The following is a 20,748-nucleotide window of genomic DNA, read 5'->3' as shown; positions in this document are numbered from 1 at the left end:
GCAATCAGAGAGCAGTCACTCAAATAAGCCAGCATACAGATTTAATCATGAACATGCTTCAAACAAAATAAAATGAAAAAGAAAAAAATAAAAGAGTCATCAAAACCATAAAATGTGGACAAGGGATGTTAGGAGGTAAATAATCCTTTTTGTTTGTATGTATGTCTCTCTTCTTAATTTTAATATAATAATGAAGTGTTTGAACTTACAGGACCATCAGGCTAAAACACACAATTATGGGAAGGGGTTAGCATACTTAAAAAACAGGGCAACCACAAGCCAAAACCAAATATTGCATTTGCAAAAAATGAAAAAAAAAAATACACTCAAGAAGATAATAACAGGAGACCATCCAACCAAAAAAAAAAAGAATGGAGAACCATAGAATCAACTGGAACACGAGGATCAAATGGCAATAAATAATCATCTATCAATTATCACCTTAAATGTCAATGGACTGAATGCCCCAATCAAAAGACACAGAATGGCTGAGTGGATAAAAAGGCAAAAACCTTCAATATGCTGCCTACAAGAAACTCACCTTAGGACAAAAGATACATATAGATTGAAAGTGAAAGGCTGGGGAAAAGTATTTCATGCCAATAGACATGACAGAAAAGCAGGAGTCGCAATGCTCATATCAGACAAAATAGACTTTAAAACAAAAGACATAAAGAAAGACAAAGAAGGACACTATTTAATGATTAAGGGATCCATCCAAGGAGAGGATGTTACTATCATCAACATATATGCCCCAAACATAGGAGCACCCAGATACATACAACAAATATTAACAGACATAAAGGGAGATATTGATGAGAATACAATCATAGTAGGAGACCTAAATACCCCCCTCACATCAATGGACAGATCCTCTAGACAGAAAACCAATAAAGCAACAGAGATCCTAAAGGAAACAATAGAAAAGTTAGACTTAATTGATATCTTCAGGACACTACATCCAAAAAAAGCAGAATACACATTCTTCTCAAATGCTCATGGAACATTCTCAAGAATCGACCACATATTGGGACATAAAGCGAATCTCAATAAATTTAGGAGCATAGAAATTATCTCAAGTATCTTCTCTGACCACAATGCCATGAAATTAGAAATCAACCACGGGAAAAGCAAACAGAAAAAACCTACTCCATGGAGACTAAACAACATGCTACTAAAAAACCAATGGGTCAATGAGGAAATCAAGAAGGAAATTAAAAACTACCTTGAAACAAATGATAATGAAGACACAACCTCTCAAAATCTATGGGATGCTGCGAAAACAGTGCTCAGAGGGAAATTTATAGCAATACAGGCCTTTCTCAAAAAAGAAGAAAGATCCCAAATTGACAACTTAACCCTCCACCTAAATGAATTAGAAAAAGAAGAACAAAAAAGTCCTAAAGTCAGCAGAAGGAAGGAAATTATAAAGATCAAAGAAGAAATCAATAAAATAGAGACTCAAAAAACAATAGAGAAAATTAATAAAACCAAGAGCTGGTTCTTTGAAAAGGTGAACAAAATTGATAAACCCCTGGCCAGACTCACTAAAAAGAGGAGAGAAAGAACCCAAATCACCAAAATTATAAATGAAAAGGGAGAAATCACAACGGATACAGCAGAAATACAGAAAACCATAAGAGAATACTATGAACAACTATATGGCAATAAGTTTGACAATCTGGAAGAAATGGACAATTTTCTAGAATCTTACAGCCTGCCAAAACTGAATCAAGCAGAAACAGACCAACTGAACAGACCAATCACTAGAAATGAAATTGAAGAGGTCATAAAATCACTCCCTACAAATAAAAGCCCAGGACCAGATGGCTTCACAGGTGAATTTTATCAAACATATAAAGAGGAATTGGTGCCCATCCTCCTTAAACTCTTTCAAAAGGTTGAAGAAGAAGGAATACTCCCAAAGACATTCTATGAGGCCACCATCACCCTCATTCCAAAACCAGGCAGAGATACCACCAAAAAAGAAAACTATCGCCCAATATCTTTGATGAATATAGATGCAAAAATTCTCAACAAAATCTTAGCCAACCGAATCCAACAACATATCAAAAAAATTATACACCATGACCAGGTTGGGTTCATCCCAGGTTCACAAGGATGGTTCAACATACGCAAATCAATCAGCATCATACACCACATTAACAAAAAAAAAGTCAAAAATCATATGATCATCTCAATAGACGCAGAAAAAGCATTTGACAAAGTCCAACATCCATTCATGATCAAGACCCTCGCCAAAGTGGGTATAGAGGGAACATTCCTGAATATAATCAAAGCCATTTATGATAAACCCACAGCAAATATAATCCTCAATGGGGAAAAACTGAAAGCCTTCTCACTCAAATCTGGAACAAGACAGGGATGCCCACTCTCACCACTGCTCTTCAACATCGTTTTGGAAGTCTTAGCCACAGCAATTAGACAAACAAAAGAAATCAAAGGCATCCATATAGGAAGAGAAGAGATCAAACTGTCACTGTATGCAGATGACATGATTCTATACCTAGAAAACCCTAAGGACACAACCCCAAAACTCCTTGAAGTGATTAATAAATTCAGCAAAGTGGCAGGATATAAGATTAACATTCAGAAGTCAGTTGCATTTCTGTATACCAGCAATGAAACATTAGAAAAGGAATACAAAAATACAATACCTTTTAAAATTGCACCTCACAAAATCAAATACCTCGGAATACACCTGACCAAAGAGGTAAAGGACCTATATGCCGAGAACTATAAAACTTTAATCAAAGAAATCAAAGAAGATGTAAAGAAATGGAAAGATATTCCATGTTCCTGGATTGGAAAAATCAATATTGTGAAAATGGCCATCCTACCCAAAGCAATCTACAGATTCAATGCAATCCCTATCAAATTACCCATGACATTGTTCACAGAACTAGAACAAACAATCCAAACATTTATATGGAACAACAAAAGACCCAGAATCGCCAAAGCAATCCTGAGAAACAAAAACCAAGCAGGAGGCATAACTCTCCCAGACTTCAAGAAATACTACAAAGCCACAGTCATCAAAACAGTGTGGTACTGGTATCAAAACAGACAGACAGACCAATGGAACAGAATAGAGAATCCGGAAATTAACCCTGACACCTATGGTCAATTAATCTTTGACAAGGGAGGCAAGAACATAAAATGGGAAAAGGAAAGTCTATTCAGCAAGCATTGCTGGGAAACCTGGACAGCTGCATGCAAAGCAATGAAACTAGAACACACCCTCACACCATGCACAAAAATAAACTCCAAATGGCTGAAAGACTTAAATATACGACAGGACACCATCAAACTCCTAGAAGAAAACATAGGCAAAACACTCTCTGACATCAACATCATGAATATTTTCTCAGGTCAGTCTCCCAAAGCAATAGAAATTAGAGCAAAAATAAACCCATGGGACCTCATCAAACTGAAAAGCTTTTGCACAGCAAAGGAAACCCAAAAGAAAACAAAAAGACAACTTACAGAATGGGAGAAAATAGTTTCAAATGATGCAACTGATAAGGGCTTAATCTCTAGAATATATAAGCAACTTATACAACTCAACAGCAAAAAAACAATCAATCAATGGAAAAATGGGCAAAAGACATGAATAGACATTTCTCCAAAGAAGATACACAGATGGCCAGCAAACACATGAAAAAATGCTCAACATCGCTGATTATAAGAGAAATGCAAATCAAAACTACCATGAGATACCACCTCACACCAGTCAGAATGGCCATCATTAATAAATCCACAAATAACAAGTGCTGGAGGGGCTGTGGAGAAAAGGGAACCCTCCTGCACTGCTGGTGGGAATGTAAACTGGTACAGCCACTATGGAGAACAGTTTGGAGATACCTTAGAAATCTATACATAGAACTTCCATATGACCCTGCAATCCCACTCTTGGGCATCTATCCGGACAAAGCTCTACTTAAAAGAGACACATGCACCCGCATGTTCATTGCAGCATGTTCATTGCAGCCAGGACATGGAAACAACCCAAATGTCCATCGACAGAGGATTGGATTCGGAAGATGTGGTATATATACACAATGGAATACTACTCAGCCATAAAAAAGGATGACATCATGCCATTTGCAGCAACATGGATGGAACTAGAGAATCTCATCCTGAGTGAAATGAGCCAGAAAGAGAAAGACAAATACCATATGATATCACTTATAACTGGAATCTAATATCCAGCACAAATGAACATCTCCTCAAAAGAGAAAATCATGGACTTGGAGAAGAGACTTGTGGTTGCCTGATGGGAGGGGGAGGGAGTGGGAGGGATCGGGAGCTTGGGCTTATCAGACACAACCTAGAATAGATTTACAAGGAGATCCCGCTGAATAGCATTGAGAACTATGTCTAGATATTCATGTTGCAACAGAAGAAAGGGTGGGGGAAAAACTGTAATTGTAATGTATACATGTAAGGATAACCTGACCCCCTTGCTGTACAGTGGGAAAATAAAATTAAAAAAAAAATAGAAATCATAACAAGTATCTTCTCTGACTACAGTGGTATGAAACTAGCAATCTTTAACAGGAGGAGGGGTGGGATCAAGATGATAGAAGAGTAGGATGTAGCACTCACCTTCTCCCACAAACATTAAAAAAATCTGCTTGTAGAATAATTTCATAGAACATGTACTGAACACTAGCAGAAGACCTCAGACTTCAAAAGAGGGCAAGAAACGCTCCATATAGCTGGGTAGAACAAAAGGAAAAAGAGCAGAGAGAAAGTGAAAGAACAAAAAAAAGGAATAAGGATGGTGGCAGCACTCCTAAGAAGGAGCTGTGAAAGAGGAAAGGAACCTCACCGTGGAAAGCCACCTAACTGATGGGAAGATCAGCTCTGATGGAAGGGGAGCCTCAAAGACTTGCAGAAAAGCCCAGCAGCTGGTCTGAGAAGGCAAAGCAGAGAGCAAGCCTCTCAGACCATTGGTACCACCACCTAGCACACCACAGCCTGAGACATTCAGGTTGGAACTGGACCCTGAGACTTGGACTTTGGAGGTCACTTCTGGGGAGAGGGCTAGGGCTGGCTGTGTGGAAACAGGGGGCTTAGGGAGTGGTATGCCACAGCCAAGAGAGTGCAGGAGGAGGCCTGGGCCTGCCAGAGAAGGAAGACACCATTGTTGGAGATTGCGAGAAGCGGGGCTGGTAGTGGGACCACCATAAGAACTTATTTCTCTGTGCACAGGTAGGCTCTCAGGTAGTGGGGCACCTCTTGTGCAGGCTACAGGCTGGGTACAAACTACCATAGCCACCTTGGACTCCAGAGGTTAGTGAGGCCCACCACCACTAAGAGTCCTGTGACCAGGCACTGCCCATGGCCCCAGTCACCTCAGGGGTTGCCACCACAGAGAACCCTACAATCAAGCACTGCCTGTTGCCCCCCCCCCGCCGCCCCCCGGAACGTACATGTCCCATCACTGCTGCTGCCAAGGGCTCTGGATGCTGCCCTCACCTTCTTGAGGTTCACTGCCACTGCTAAGGGCTCTGCAACCTGAAGCAGCATGCCACCCCCATCTCTCTATGGGTCCCTGCCACTGCCAAGGGCCTGGAGTCCAGGTGCCACCTGCAGGCACCACCTACTGTCCCCACCTTCCTGGAAGCATACATCTTTACACCCCCTATCAAGGGGATAGCAGTCCGCACACACTGAGGAAAGAGCAAGCATCCAAACCAAAAGCAGTCCTCATGCCAAAAAAATAGCCCTCACAAGCTACCCAGAGACACTCCTGCACATAAATAGCCCTCCAAGACTACAGTAGATAATTGTTTTCCCTGAACTTGCAGAGTAAGAAAAATATAAGCAGAATGAAGAAGCACCAAAACCACTCCTTGTTTAAAGAATAGGAGAATTCCCCTGAAGGTGCAAACAATGAAACAGACCTATGTAGTCTAATAGACACTGTGTTCAAAAAAGTAGGTAATGGAAATATGGAAGGGATTAAGAACATATTGATAACAACAGTAATACAGATTACTTTAAAAAGGAACTCGAAACTATAAGGAGGAGCCAAGAAAAATTAGAGAATTCATTTTCAGAGAAGAAAACTGAGTTAAAGGCATTGAACAGCAGAATGAATAATGCAGAGGAATGAATAAGTGACTTGGAAGATAGAATAATGGAAATCACCCAATCAGGACAGCAGAGAGAAAGCCAAATTGAAAAAAAAAAAAAAGAGGCAATATAAGAGATATATGGGATAAAATAAAGCTGGCCAATCTATGCATAATAGGGATTCGAGAAGGAGAAGAAAAAGAAAAGGGGATTGAAAATATATTTGAATAAATTTCAGCTAAAAACTTTCCAAATCTAAAGAAGGAAACAGATAACCAGATATAGGAAGCACAGAGGGCCTCAAAAAAGTTGAACCCCAAAAGACCTACACCAAATATGTTGTAGTAAAAATGACAAAATTAAAGACAAGGAGAAGATTCTAAAGGGGGCAAGAGAAAAACAAAGTATTAATTACAAGGGACCCCCCATAAGGCTATCAGCTTATTTCTCTATAGAAACACTACAGGACAGAAAAGCATGCCAAGATATTTTCAAAGTTCTAAAAGGGAAAAAATTTGCAACCTAGAATACTCTCTCCAACAAGATTATCGAATAGACTAGAAGGAGAAATAAAGAATTTCTCAAACAAAAACTAAAAGAATATAGCAAAACTAAAACTATTCTAAAGGAAATATTGAAAGGTCCTCCAAATAGGAAAGAAGTAAAAAGTTATAGGATGGAGGAAATCACAATTGGAAAGTAATCACTTAAATAAGCCAGTATACAGATCAAAGAGAAAAAAAGACCCTGTTTGTTTAAGCAACAATAAGCACAAAGAACAGCGAAAGGATAAACATGAATGTGTAAAAAAGGACATCAAAATCATAAAATGTGGGAAAGGAGAGTAAGAAAATCTATACTCTTTTTTTAGAATGTGTTTGAGCCTATATGACTATCAGTCTAAAGCAAGCAGTAAATAAACTTATTTGCAGAACAGAAACAGACCCATGAAGTTTGAAAACAAAATTATGGTTACCAAAGGGGACGAGTGGGGAGGAAGGGATGGATTGGGGCTTTGGGACTGGCATATGCACACTGAGATATATGGAATAATTGGCCAGTGGGGACTTGCTATATAGCACAGAGAACTCTACCCAATATTCTGTGATCATCTATGTGGGAAAAGAATCAGAAAGTTACATGTATAACTAAATCTCTTTATTGCACAGCAGAAATTACCCTGACATTATAAATCAACTATACTTTAACAAAACCTTAAAAATGAAAAAAAGTGGAAAACAAGTTTAAAATGGAAATTAATACATATTTATCAATAATTGCCTTAAATGTCCATGGACTGAATGCTCCAGTCAAAAGACACAGAGGGGCAGACTGCACGCGCGTGCGCGCGCACACACACACACACAAACACACTAACCCAAGAGCCTACAATATGCTAAGAGACCCAGACCCATCTTAGGGCAAAGAACATATGTAAACTGGAAGTGAGGGGATGGAGAAAGATATTTCTGATGAATGGAAATGACAGGAATATAGAAGTCACAATCCTTATATCAGATGAAACAGACTTTAAAACAAAGACCATAAAGAAAGGTAAAGAAGGAAACTAATGATAAAAGAATCAACTCAAGAAGCTATTACAGTCATCAATATATACGCCTCTAATATAGTAACACCCAAATACATAAAACAAATACAGACATAAAAGGAGAAATTGATGTGAATACAGTAATAGGAGATTTTAACACTCCACTCACATCAATGGACAGATCTTCTAGACAGAAAATCAATAAGGCAATAAAGATCCTAAGTGACACAACAGAACAGTTATACTTAACTGAAGTTTTCAGGACAATTTACATCCAAAACCCCCAGAATATACATTCTTTTCCAGTGCAACTGGAATATTCTCTAAGATTGACCATATACTGGGGCACAAAACTAACCTCAACAAATTTAAGAGTATAGAAGTTATTTCAAGTATCTTCTCTACCACAATGGCATGAAACTAGAAGTCAACTACAGGAAAAGAAATGATAAAAAAAAAAAAACTGACTACATGGAGGCTAAACAGCAGGCTCTTAAAAAAAAAACAGTGGGTCAATGAGGAAATCAAAAAGGAAATTTTAAAAAAACCTCTAGGCAAACTGCAATGAAAACACAACCATACAAAATATATGGGACATGACAAAAGAAGTTCTTAGCCCTTCCTAAAAAACAAAACAAACCAAAAAAAAAAAAAAAAATCAAGAAAAAAATCTTAAACAACCTAACCTCCCAACTAAAACAATTAGAAAAAGAAGAACAAAGAAAACCTAAAGCAGCAGAAGGAAGGAAAACATAAAGATCAGAGAGAAAAATCAATAAAATAGAGATTAAAGGAAAATAGGAAAAAAAATCGATAAAACCAAGAGCTGGTTCTTTGAAAGGGTAAACAAAATTGACAAACCTCTAGCCAGACTCACCAAAAAAAGAGAGAGAGAACTCCAACAAAATAAGAATTGAAAAAGGAGAAATCTCAACTGATACTGCAGGACAACAAAAACCCCCCTCCAAAATCATGAGAATACTATGAACAATTACATGCCAACAAATTTGACAACCTAGAAGAGATGGACAAATTTCTAGAAACATACAGCCCATCAATACAGAATCAAGATGTAGATAAGAGTTCCCTTCATGGCTCAGTGGTTAATGAACCCAACTAGGAACCATGAGGATGTGGTTTGATCCCTGGCCTTGCAGGGTTAGGGATCTGTCATGGCCGTGAGCTGTGGTGCAGGTTGCAGACATGGCTCGGATCCTGCGTTGCTGTGGTGTAGGCTGGCAGCTACAGCTCCGATTTGACCCCTAGCCTGGGAAATTCCACCTGTTGTGGGTATGGTCCTAAAAAGCAAAAAAGAAATAGAACATTTGAACAAATGACTAGAAATGAAATCGAATATGTAATTTAAAAATTCCCTACAAACAAAAGTCTAGGACCACACAGCTTCACAGGCAAAATCTACCAAAAATACAATGAAGAACTTAACACTCACACTTCTTAAACCTTTCCAAAAGACTGAAGAAGGAATACTTCTAAAGAAATTCTATGAAGCTGCTATCACCCTAATATTGAAAACAGACAAAGATACTGCCAAAAAAGAAAATTATAGGCCAATATCTTTGATGAATACAGATGCAAAATTTTAGCAAACCAAATCCAACAACACATAAAAAAGGTCATACACCACAACCAAGAAGGATTCATTCCAAGTTTACAAGGATGGTTCAATAAATCAATCTATGTCATAAATCACATTAACAAAAGAAAAGTCAAAAACCACATGATCAGAGCTCTTGTCATGGCTCAGCAATAACAAATCCAACTAGTATCCATGGAGATGGAGGATAAAGGTTTGATCCATGGCCTCGCTCAGTGGATTAAGGATCCAGGATTGCCATAGCTGCTGTATTGTTCACAGATGCAGCTTGGATCCAGCACTGCCAGTTCTGATCCAATTTGACCCCTAGCCTGGGAACTTCCATATGCTGAGGTTGTAGCCTTAAAAAGACAAAACAACAAGAACCCCATATGATCATCTTAATAGATGCAGAAAAAGCATTTGACAAAATCCAACATCTATTAACGATAAAAAACTCTTACCAAAGTGGGTGTAGAGGGAACATATCTTAACATAATAAAAGCCATGTATGACAGTCAATATAATACTCAAGGAAGAAAAGGTGAAAGACTTCCGTTAAAATCTGGAACAAGACGAGGAAGCCCACTCTCACCACTTTTATTCAACATAGTATTGGAAATCCTAGCCACAGCAATTAGACAAACAAAAGAAATAAAATGTATCCAAATTGGAAGAGAAGAGGTAAAATTGTCACTCTATGCTGGATGATATGGTAGTATATACAGAAAACCTTAAGGACTCCACACAAAAAACTACATGAACTGATTAGTGAATTCAGTAAAGCAGATTAACATTCAGAAATTGGTCACATTTCTGTATACTAACAATGAAATATTAGAAAGGGAATATAAAAATACAGTACCTTTTAAAATAACCCCCCCCCAAATTAAATACCTAGGAATAAACCTGACCAAAGAGGTGAAAGACTTATATGCTGAAAACTATAAAACATTAATCAAGGAAATTTAAAAAGGATTCAAAGAAATGGAAAGATATCTCATGCTCCTGGATTGCAAGAATTCATTTCATTAAAATGGCCATACTACCCAAAGCAATCTACAGATTTAATGTGTTCCCTATCAAATCACCTATGACATTTTTCACAGAACTAGAACAAACAATCCAAAAATTTATATGGAACTATAAAAGACCTAGAATTGCCAGAGCAATCCTGAGGAACAAAAACCAAGGAGGAGGCATAACTCGCTCAGACTCAGACAATATTACAAAGCTACAGTAATCAAACCAGTGTGGTTCTGGTACTGAAACAGACATAGAGACCAATGGAACAGAGAACCCAAAAATAAACCCAGATGTCTACGGTCAATTAATATTTGACAAAGGAGGCAAGAATATAAAATGGGGAAATGACAGTCTCTTCAGCAAATAATGCTAGGAAAACTGGACAGGGGTATGTAAATCAATGAAACCAGAACACACCCTCACACCATGCACAAAAATAAACTCAAAATGGCTTAAAAACTTAAACAACATTAAGATAAGACACTATAAAACTCCTAGAAGACAACATAGGCAAAACATTCTCTGACATCAACCCTACAAATGTTATCTTAGGTCAGTCTCCCAAGGCAATAGAAATAAAAACAAAAATAAACCAGTGGGACCTAATCAAACTTACAAGCTTTTGTACAGCAAAGGAAACCATTAAATAAAAAGACAACCAGAGTTCACGTTGTGGCTCAGTGGTTAACATATCCAACTAGGAACCATGAGGTTGCAGGTTCAATCGCTGGCCTCCCTCAGTGGGTTAAAGATCAGGCGTTGCCATGGGCTGTGGTGTAGGTTGCAGACGCAGCTCAGATCCCGCGTTGCTGTGGCACTGGCGTAGGCCGGTGGCTACAGCTCCGATTAGACCCCTAGCCTGGGAACCTCCATATGCCATGGGTGCAGGCCTAGAAAAGACAAAAAAAAAAAAAAAAAAAGACAATCTGCAGAATGGGAGAAAATAGTTTCAAATGATCCAACTGATAAGAGATTAATCTCCAAAATATATACAAACAACTCATACAATACAACAGCAAAAAAACAAACAACCCAATTGAAAAATGGGCATAAGACTTAAATAGACATTTCTCCAAAGACATACAGATGGCCAAGAGGCACATGAAAAAATGCTCAACATCACTAGTTATCAGAGAAATGCAAATCAAAACTACAATGAGGTATCACTTCACACCAGTCAGCATGGCCATCATTTTTAAGTTTACAAGTAACAAACGCTGGAGAGGGTGTGGAGAAAAGGGAACCCTCCCACACTGTTGGTGGGAATGTAAATTGGTACAACCACTATGGAAAGCAGTATGGAGGTACCTCAGAAAACTAAATATAGAGCCACTGTATGATTCAGCAATCCCATTCCTGGGCATATATCCAGAAAAAAACTTTCATTGAAAAATATACATGCACCCCTATGTTCATTGCAGCACTATTCACAATAGCCAAGACATGGAAACAACCTAAACGTCCAACCAGAGTTGAATGGATTAAGAAGGTGTGGTACATAAATACAGTGGAATACCCCTCAGCCATAAAGGAGAACAAAATAATGTCAACATGGATGGAACTAGAGACCCTCATACTAAGTGAAGTAAGAAAGAGAAAGACAAACAAATGATATCACTTATATCTGGAATCTAATATATGGCATACATGAACCTATCTACAGAAAAGAAACATGTTTGTTTCTGTCCATGGAGAACAGATTTGTGGTTGCCAAGAGGGAGCGGGAGGAAGGGGGAGGGATTGGGAGTTTGGGGTTAGTAGATGCAAACTATTGCACTTGGAATGGGTAAGCAATGAAATTCTGCTATATAGCACAGGGAAGTATACCTGATCACTTGTGATGGAACATGATGGAGGATAATGTGAAAAAGAGTATATATGGATGTGTGGCTGGGTCACTTTGCTGTGCAGCAGAAATTGACACAACAGTGTAACTATAATAAAAAATTTTTTTTTTTGTCTTTTGTGCTATTTCTTGGGCCGCTCCTGCAGCATATGGAGGTTCCCAGGCTAGGGGTCGAATCGGAGCTGTAGCCACCGGCCTACACCAGAGCCACAGCAACGCAGGATCCGAGCCGCGTCTGCAACCCACACCACAGCTCACTGCAACGCCGGATCGTCAACCCACTGAGCAAGGGCAGGGACCAAACCCACAACCTCATGGTTCCTAGTCGGATTCATTAACCACTGCGCCAGGACAGGAACTCCCATAAAAATATTTTTAAAAGCTTATTAACCTTTTCTCCATAGTTGTCACAAATTTTGTGTTTTTTTTTAAAATATATACAGAAGTTTAAATTTTCCACTGTGTGTTTTTAAAATTTTGTGGTTTTTTTTTAATATACAGAAATTTAAATTTTCCACTATGTGTTTTTAATACTATTTTAAAACCTGGAATATAGGTGATACAAATCCTGATGGGAAGCTCTAACTTGATTTTTTTCACCCAAATAATTAACCATTTCCCTCAGTATGAATTGTTGCATGTTCTATACTTTTAATCATATATTAAATTCTTATCATGGAGAAGTGGTTCTTAGTTTTGTCTATACAAAATTCAAACTCACAATATGCAATGACTTGCAAGGAGGGCTGTAAATACTAGAATTTCCAAGGGATGGCACGCATTGTTGGAAAAAGCCTCTTTTTGAAAACTACTACTTTAGGAGCCACATAATCGATTTCATTCATCTAGTTACAAATTCTTTTGTGTGTGGTTTTTTCTATTGTAGCCTTATAGCACGCTTTCTTTGCTGATAGAGTTAGCCTTTTTTCCCCCCACATTTTATTAATTTTTGTTTATTCTTTAATGTAAAGTTTACAATTTATCAAACTCCTTCCAATTCTATTAAATGGTAGTTTAATTTGTAAAGCATGGGCATTTCTGCCATATTTAGACACTATCTTTTTGTGTCTTCTAGTATTATTGTATGCCTCTCCTCATATAGGTTATTACTTGAAACTTTATCCTACTAAGTCTTAGTTTATTTTTGTCAGGATCAAAGTCTCACTTTTGCCTTTTATTCATGCTATTTGTTTGGCTATTTTCAGTAATTTAATGTGAGGCATTATAGAAGAGACCAGCAGCTCTCAAATTTTAGTGTGCATCACCTCACCCAAAGAGCTTGTTAAAACACAGATTTTTCTGATTTAATAGTTGTAGAATTTGGCCCAAGAATTTGCATTAACAAGTCTTCAGCTGATGCTAATGCTGCTGGTCCAGAAATTACACTTTGAGAACCACTGGTATAGACTAATGCTTCTCAAACTTTAATGTGCAGACACATTTCCCAAGCATTTTGTTAAATTCAGATTCTGACTTAGTAGGTCTTCATCAGGACCTGTGATTTTTTGCATTTCTAACAAGCTTCCAGGTAATTCTCCTGATGCTGGTTCATGCACCATATTTTGAGTATCAAGTGAATGGAATGAAGAGTGTAGGCTTTGAATTCTGGCAGAACTGAGTCTTTTTTTTTTTTAGGGCCACACCCTTGGCATATGGAGCTTCCCAGGCTAGGGGTCTAATTGGAACTGTATCTGCTGGCCTACACCACAGCCACAGCAACACCAGGTCCTAGCTGCATCTGCAACCTACACGATAGCTCACAGCAATACTGGATCCTTAACCCCCTAAGTGAGGCCGGGGATCGAACCCACATCTCATGGATTCCAGTCGGGTTCATTACTACTGAGCCACAATGGGAACTCCTAAAATACTTTATTAAATCAAGAACAATAAAACTTATTTTATGAAATAGTACTGCCTAGCACTTAGCAAGCACCTAATACATATTTGTTCTCTGCCTCATATGTCAGAATTATCTGCCCCACAGAATACAGACTCAGTACCAGAGTCAAACCAAAACCATAGAGCTTTTGTTTACAGTTTAATCACAGACACCTTAACTTGAATCTCTAGGGCAGTATTGCTCAAACTGTGTTCTATAGGCATGAACTTTAATCTTCCATTTAGTGTTCCCAAATTTGGGAAACAGTTCCGTAGTTCATTTCCCTCTTGGAGATTCATGATGCTCATGAACATATTTAAAAACTCTGTGAAGTTTAAAGAAATCTGTGTAATTTTGGTTTTGTTTTTATTTTTAGGGCTACACCTGCAGCATATGGAAGTTCTCAGGCTAGGGGTCAGATTGGAGCTGCATCTCCACCATACTCCACAGCTTGTGGCAACACCAGATCCTTAAAACACTGAGTAAGGCCAGGGATTGAACCCAAATCCTCATGGACACCATGTTGGGATCTTAACTCACTGAGCCACAACAGAAACTCCTTTGTTATTATTTTGTGTGTGTAATTTTAAGATATTATATTTTTCAGTTCTAGCATTTCTATCTTTTTTTAACAGTTTTCTGATTTTCTGCTAAGATTTCATCTTTTCATTCATTGTGAGCATGTTTCTTTTTACATTATTGAACTTAGTTATAATGGCTACTTTTTTTTGTTTGTTTTTTGTGTGGGTCTTTTTAGGATTGCACCCAAGGCATATGGATATTCCCATGCTAGGGGCCAAACTGGAGCTACAGCTACCAGCCTACACCACAGCCACAGCAATGCCAGATCTGAGCTGTGTCTGCTATCTACACCACAGCTCAAGGCAACACTGGATCCTCAACCCACTGAGCTAGGCCAGGGATTGAACCCACATCCTTACTGAGCCATGATGGGAACTCCAATAATGGCTACATTAAAACTCTTATCTGCAGATTCCATTCTCTGGGCCATCTAGGGGTTGGTTAATGTCTATTATGTTTTCTCTTGGAGAAAAATGTAGGAATCACATTTCTTTGTGTGTTGAATTTTGGATTCCATCCTGGACATTGAGAACAATACACTGCAGAAACTCTGAACTTTATTATGTTCCTTTAAAGAGTTTTCAGATAATATGACTGAACTCAAATTGCAAACTTTATCTTCCCTGACAAGAGCATCAACTAAAATCTTAGTTTATTTCTTCTAGTCTTAGCTGAAATGCTTGGTGTCTGTCCCATGCATTCTTAGTACAAATATCAGGCAGAGATTTGGATAGAGTTTATATATAGAATGTGGGCCTTCCTATTTCTGGTTCTCTCCTTTCTGAAAGGTCTTCCATTTTCTAGCTGCTGTGGTCACCCACAACTGTGTCTTCTAGATCTTCAGCTCAGTAATACTGAGTTTCTATTTGAGTTTGAGCCTGTTTAGCACAGCTCTCTGTAGGGGCCTGCTTTACAAAAAGGCCAACGGCTGTAAAAAAAAAAAAAAAGGGAATTTCATCCAATGCCATTCTCTTCTACAAAGCATTGCCCCACATTTAGTACCTGCTTGCTTTCAGTTTTTCCACTTTTTGTTTATACTTTTTAAGAATTATATTTTCTCAATAATTTAATTTTTATCTGCAGAAAGGTTGGTTTAATATGAACTCCTGGGCCATTATTGGAAGTGGAACCTGTGTAATTTTCTTTAATCTAGCATTCCCTAAAGAGATTCTTCATTTGGTAGAATCTTATTGGTATATCATAGGCCTTAGTATTTCACAGAACTCATGTTGAGAAATGCTATTCTAAGATTTCCTATCCTGGGAAACTTTAAAAAATGGTGATAAAATTAACAGATTAGACCGTTAAAAAGCAAAATGGGTTTTGAGGGAAAGACGATGGAAATGAACTTGAGAAAGGCATTAAAAATGCAATCTTTCTCTTAATATTCTTGAAGGAATGTTCTATGAGGAAGCATGGTAGTTTTTCCATCATAATGCTCTCAAAAATCAGGGATGTACCCTCCAGGTACTTAATTCCTCTTGATCTATTAGGCGGCTGAAGTCCACGAATTTTTCTCAACCTTTCTTAAACCTGTTTATATTGTCAACTATTATTTAGGGTCACAGTTAAAAAGAAAACAAAATGCTAACTTGGGAGAATTAAGGCCCACAATTTTGTTTTACTTGAAGTCCTTAGACCCAAAGGTTAAAAGCAGGCCATAATGGATCTACACAAAGAAATAAATAATGCCAACTACTATATAGAATCCAAATACTATATAGAATCCAAACAACAAAAATTCTCAAATAATTACCATTTTTTTCTGGCCTCTTATCTTATTAGAGAAGGCAATTAAATAATTTGATATTAGAATATGACATAGGACCCATATAGTTGCAGCTTAACCTTCTATTTTTAACTATAATGGATATGGAAGTAATAAGATAAAACCAACCCATGGCTGCTGTTTAGAAAAATAAAAATAAAGACAAAGTGCTTTTTAGATCACAATAGAAGATTAAGGTATTTGCATTGTGATTTTACTGTCAAGTAAATTTTCTTGTATTCTATTTCTCTGAAAATTGGCAACTGTGTGCCATAATGGAATACAGAGGGACAGTCTCAAGCATAGGAGCCAGACACCCTGGGGTCTACTGATTCTTCAGTGCTATAAAATTAAATTAGATAATATTTATGAGATAATAATATATTATCTGTAAAGTACCTAATATAATGCCTGACATTCAGTGAATGTTGGTTTTCTTCTATTTGGTTTTCTGGGACTGTAAAAAGGAAAATTTTTTGATGCCAAACATGGATAGAAACATTTTATTATTAATTTTAACTTTGGACAGGCAAAAGAATGAAAGAAATGTACCTTCCTACCGATAGATAGCCCAGATCCCAAACTGCACTAGAATTTCCAAAATGTGAACCTGATCTTGTAACATTTTTCATCCCACTTTTGTATGTACTGCGTGAGGATGGTTTTACCGTCACTTATACCTTTATTTCTAAACTGTCAAGATAGCAACTTCCCAATTAAGTTATATTTATACAAGCACCTAAAGGGCTTTTTATTACATTAAATTTTGGTTGAATTAGATGGAACCCTTTTAGAGGAAATAGATCATCCTTAAAGCAATAAGGATGTTGACCTTATGGGCACCTTCCTGAGAATGATGTTTCATTAGTCCTGGATCAGCTTTTGGGGGCTGCAAGACAGTCTGAGCTCTGGAAACTCTGATCAGCAGCTCTCTCGCATCCATATTCCACAGGCTCTGTGTCTGGTCCTAATTTTACCTTCACGATGGCTTACTTTTATTTTCATTTTTGGCCCTGTTACACAGACTGCTGCATTGGAGACAGAAAGCAACAAGAAGGCAGGAGCCAGGCGCTGCCTCCAATCTGAGCATCCTACATAGGTCGAGCCTTTCAAGATGGAAATGATAATGAAGCTGGCCACCACGGTCCATTGTGAAAGAGGTCATTGGGCCTTCAGGTCACAAATGGAGCAGAATAAAAAATGAGAGGAGTGCCGTGAGATGGGGGAGGGTAGGCAGAAATTATGAGACAGAAGGTTAGGCCCTTGGATTCTCAGCCCACAAATCCTGGCGAGGAGGCGATGTGGGTACATGAACTTTCCAGAGATTGCTGGAGAAGAAATCACCTGCTAATCACTGCATTCTGCTGGTTGGATGTGGAAGGAATAGGATTTTCCTCAAACCTCAGTTTTTTGTTTTTCGTTTTTTTGTTTGTTTGTTTGTTTGTTTGTTTTTTAACCACAGATACATGTGGCAGCACCAGAGAAAACTGACGGTAACCAATTGTCTCTGAGCTTTTGTTCAGGCCCCTTTTCTGCTGGGCGAGGCTACGCAATTACTGGCGCCCATAGATGGCTGATTGTCCATGTGAGTAATTTCACTTCCCATCCATTTAGTGAGAAGATGTGGAAGTTGATCTGGCTCTGAACTAAGACTGGAACCAGAGAGCAGGCTACACTTGCCTTAGAAATAAACGTGTCCCCACTGCTGTTTTCATTAGGTGTTGCTGTAGTCCGGGCTCCAGGGAAATGAACTCTAGTCCGGCCGTCTTTCTGGAGAAGTTCAGATGTACTCCTGATCTGGTAGAGTAGGCTGTCAGTTTCACTTATTGTTAAGTTTTTGTAGTGGTTGTCAAGGTAGAGCTTGGCAGCCTAGAAGAGCACAGTTCTCTGTTTTATCCACAGACAGGGGACATTGTAATTTGACACTTACTGCCAAGGAGGAATTGTCCTTCCAATTCAGCTTATTGTTGGTTTATTTTTTCCCCCTCCTTACTGGCTTTTGATGGTCTCAAAAATCTTCTCAAAAGGACAGCAAAATTAGCCTTAAATAGCATTTCTGGGATTGCTTTTAACAATGGCAATAAGGCCGTAGCTTCTAGTCTTGACAGAAGTGGTTTCCTTACAACTTGCTTTTTTGGCTAACGACCACGTTTTAGCTGCTCTCTCCTGCAAGGAGAGAACAATCTGCAGCCTCATCTATTAAGTGTCTCTTTAGCTTTGGCATCTAAGGCAAAAAGAAGATTTGTTTGTTTGTTTATATTTTAGAGGGGACTTCTGCTTCAGTTAGCACATTTAACATATCAACAAGAATTTGTATGGCCATAAGTTCTGCATTTCACTGCAAGGAATCAAACATTCAAAAGCCATTTACTTACCAAGAGCTGTACTCAAGATGAAAATCTTTATCTTAAAAATGAACTTTGGAAAAAGGAGGAAAAAAAAACCATCCTGGAAACTATTTTGCAACTCTTTTTTTTTTTCCTTGCAGGTGACACTAGGCTGACTTTGATCTACAGACATGATATCATCGGCAGGGCGCGCCCAGTGCCAAACTACTGCATTCTTTTGACCAAAACAGTGGTTTTGTGCAGCCTCACGGATGCAGGCTAAAGAGCTTGAGAGCGGGCCTGTGTCTCCACAAACAGGTCAGAGCAGATTTGAATTACACAAGCCCTGCAGACGAGCCTCTTCTCTCCTAGCCCGCTGGGGAGTTTACATTTGTCAATTACTTCCTTCAGGGCCTGGCTCAAGATTCGTTTCTTCCAAGACGCCCTCTTTCACGAACTCACCTCACTCAGCCGTTCCCTCCACCACATCGGCTTATTACTCATCTGATGCGCTTTGTTCGGCTCTGCCACGTGCTGTTGTGTTTTACCTCGTGATCATTCTCTACATTTTTACTTTATCCTTGAGCTAAATTAAAACTGCCTTCAACGAAGGGCCTACCTACTATTCTTTTTGTGTACTCCTATAGCATTTAAGTAGTTTCTTTTTTTTGTTGTTTTGTGTTGTTGTTGTTGTTGTTGTTGTCTTTTGTGTTTTTAGGGCCGTACCCACAGCATATGGAGGTTCCCAGGCTAGGGGTTGAATTGGAGCTGTAGCTGCTGGCCTACACCACAGCTACAGCAACTTGGGATCCGAACCCCATCTGCAACCTACACCATAGCTCACGGCAAGGCCAGGGATTGAACCCGTGTCCTCAATGAATACTAGTTGGGTTTGTTAACCACTGAGCCATGACGGGAACTCTGCACAGTAATTTCTTAATAAAAGAGGAATGTTTTGTGGTCAGGGCATTGGGGTTAGGATCCTGCCTTTGCCTTCTATTCCTGAAAACTAGACTCTGTTACCTCATCAGGGGATTTTTCCAGCCTGCTCTGGCCATGGTGCACACAGACATACACACACAGACACACACAGACCCCGGCATAGTCCTTTCTGCTCTGAGCCCAGAAACCAGTGTCTCTCCTAACATCTCATGGATCTGATTTGTCCAAGGTTAGATGGTCCATAATCAAGAAGGCAGGGGAGAGAGATGTCTGCAAAGAGTGATATTAAGGCGCTATAGCAGAGGATCCAAGAGGCATGAGTGCAAACCTCTAAGTGCTGGGGAGAATTGTGGGGGTAACAGGTAGTTGGGATATGATGGATATGACACAGCCAAGAGCTTCAACTCTTCCCAGGCAGCTCAGGCTGGCGAGGGGCTGGAAAATGTAGAGCAATAGCGTTCCAATCAATGCTGATCTGAACAAAAGTTTTTCGCGTCTCTGAAATAAAGATAGAAGGTCTCACACATTCCTAGGGTATACGTGAAAATGTGCTGGGGGAAATATGAAGCCGCAGGATAAACAAGGAACTTTTTCTGTTATGACTGTTTTACTAAACACTTTTTTTTTTTTTTTTGAATGATGATTTTATTTTATTTTTTTTTTCTTTTTGCTATTTCTTTGGGCCACTCCCACGGCATATGGAGGTTCCCAGGCTAGGGGTCCAATCGGAGCTGTAGCCTCGGCCTACGCCAGAGCCACAGCAACGCAGGATCCGAGCCGAGTCTGCAACCTACACCACAGCTCACGGCAACGCCAGATCATTAACCCACTGAGCAAGGGCAGGGACCGAACCTGCAACCTCATGGTTCCTAGTCGGATTCATTAACCACTGCGCCACGATGGGAATTCCCTAAACACTTTTGGAATCTTTCAGTTGCAAATGAACTAGCTTAATCCACCTACCTTCCTTTACTAGGAAGGGGTCGCTTGTCTGGGAAGCACATGAAGGAACAGCTGGATACAGGGGCTCCAGTGGTGGTGTCGAAAGTCTAGCTCTCTATCCATCTTTCTGCTCTGCTTGGCCTAGTTCAGTGTGCACGCTTTCTCCCACTTGCAGTTAAGCTGGT

The 20,748-nt window shown here is 39.0% G+C and overlaps 3 long non-coding RNA genes across 5 annotated transcripts in view; 1 reads left to right on the top strand and 2 right to left on the bottom strand.

The window, feature by feature from the left end:
* The window catches only part of LOC146398066 (uncharacterized), a 1,038,644-nt gene that overhangs the window by 700,929 nt on the left and 316,967 nt on the right, over window positions 1-20,748 (bottom strand). The gene's annotated exons all lie outside the window — the stretch shown is intronic.
* The window catches only part of LOC146398068 (uncharacterized), a 76,814-nt gene that overhangs the window by 22,071 nt on the left and 33,995 nt on the right, over window positions 1-20,748 (bottom strand). The gene's annotated exons all lie outside the window — the stretch shown is intronic.
* Window positions 15,335-19,290, top strand: LOC102158113 (uncharacterized). Of its 2 annotated transcripts, XR_014821001.1 has the most exons (4): window positions 15,335-17,937; window positions 18,071-18,152; window positions 18,841-18,997; window positions 19,091-19,290. It is a non-coding gene; the product is annotated as an uncharacterized LOC102158113 (long non-coding RNA). The 2 variants fall into 2 exon arrangements; XR_002337443.2 differs by lacking the exon at window positions 18,071-18,152 and having other exon boundaries at window positions 15,485-17,937.

The sequence above is a fragment of the Sus scrofa genome, chromosome 12 (assembly GCF_054392235.1).
Source record: "Sus scrofa isolate SSC_HxYL_T2T_F1_AM1 chromosome 12, Sscrofa_HxYL_maternal_Yorkshire_Landrace_v2.0, whole genome shotgun sequence".
Lineage (NCBI taxonomy): Eukaryota > Metazoa > Chordata > Mammalia > Artiodactyla > Suidae > Sus > Sus scrofa.
The sequence above is the reverse complement of the archived record's forward strand: the minus strand, read 5'-3'. Positions and strand labels throughout refer to the sequence as shown.